We start from the raw sequence: 1,445 nt of genomic DNA, 5'->3' as shown, positions 1-1,445 counted from the left end.
TCTCTTTTCATAAATATGTGAAATAAAATGTTTTTCTTTTATTTCTGCTGATTACCTGAGCTGAATATTGGCGAATTACAAAAGCTAAAAGTGAAATTTTAAGCAGATTCTGATGAAAAACACTAAAGTTTTATGTTTTGTTACTCAAGTAAAAAAATAAAACCTTTATAAAGACAGAAACCCTCAGATAAGTCCTTCATTTGTTAATCCCAGCCTGAGCATTTGTTGCATCAACAAATTGAAAAGGATAAAATTAGTAAAATGTTTTTATTTGAGCAAAAGATTTGACTTTAACAACAAAATTTGATTCAAACAAAAGCAGCTTTTATTGTAACAAGAGGCAGAACAAGAAGTAAAATGTCACTTCCGTGTTGTTTTAACTTTAGCTAGCTGCTAGCTGCTAGCGGCTGGCTAACAGCGCGTCACACAGAGCACGAGGAACCGACCTGTTGCTAGCTCGGCTAACGYTCTTCCGGTCACTGACGGCAGGAGAACCCGTTTACCGACCATTTCACGGTGTTTCACGAATTATTACTTTAGTCAACGTGACGCGACCTTTGCACGCGGGTCAGTAAGGTCGTGTCCGACACACACGGAGTTTAACCGCGGACAGGCGGAGCGGCTTCCCCGCGGGGGCGGAGATAGTCGCTGTGGGGGTCGAGGACAGGAATTTAAAGACCACTGGCCAGGCTCGGCTCGGCTCGGGGAGGAGAGGAGGGTGAGTCCTGCACGTTGTCTTCATGTTTGTTTGTCTCAAAGCGTCATTTGATGAGTTTGTGTGTTTCCGGTCACAGAAGATAAGTGAAGTGCGGTGTGTGCAGGTAGGTTTAGTTTGGTTTTTAAGTTCATTTTGACACAATAACGACGCGGGTTAATTTAAGCTCATTTCTACTAAACTTTAGTAGGTAAGTTTGTTTGTTAACAGACTGACACAAGGCTGGTCTGGGCCTCTGGTCCCTGAAGTTATTGATCCTAACTTAGATAAAACGAGTTGTGTTGTCTTTGTGTTAAGGTTAAAGTTGTTTACGTGTTATAAATCACGTGTTTGTGAACCGGATGGTCTAACATGTAAATGGTTAGTTTTTGTGTTGTTTCTGCCCTGCTTTGCACCCCCAACAGCGCTGGGTCCATCTTTGTTTTTGGACCACCACTGTTAAACAGGCTTCCGTCGATCCCATTGGCTAACCGTCGCCCGCGCTCGGACCTGATTGGTCAGAGAACAGTGACGTAGTGACGTGTTTCCGGTGCAGCCAGAAATGTGTACTATCTTGTTTTCTGAGCAAAACAATCCGATGGCAGAAAAACAAGCAGCAGATAATTAAGTTTGTCTGGCTGCAGCAGCGTTCAGTGTTCCCGTTTCTCTGCCAGATGAGTCACGTTAGACATTTATTTATTTTATGTATTTATTTTATTCATTTCATTAAAAACAAAAAAGTTTACATTAC

At 42.0% G+C, this 1,445-nt stretch overlaps 1 protein-coding gene across 1 annotated transcript in view; it reads left to right on the top strand.

Annotated features, from left to right (window-relative positions):
- Positions 1-216: 216 nt before the first annotated feature.
- Positions 217-1,445, top strand: part of LOC106532592 (DNA (cytosine-5)-methyltransferase 3B) — a gene marked incomplete in the record, with an annotated part of 88,024 nt that continues 86,795 nt past the window's right edge. The window contains 1 exon segment of the mRNA XM_014028697.1: positions 217-718.

The sequence above is a fragment of the Austrofundulus limnaeus genome, unplaced genomic scaffold (genome assembly GCF_001266775.1).
Source record: "Austrofundulus limnaeus strain Quisiro unplaced genomic scaffold, Austrofundulus_limnaeus-1.0 Scaffold798, whole genome shotgun sequence".
In the NCBI taxonomy this organism is placed as follows: Eukaryota; Metazoa; Chordata; class Actinopteri; order Cyprinodontiformes; family Rivulidae; genus Austrofundulus; species Austrofundulus limnaeus.
This window is presented reverse-complemented; position numbering and strand designations above follow the sequence as displayed.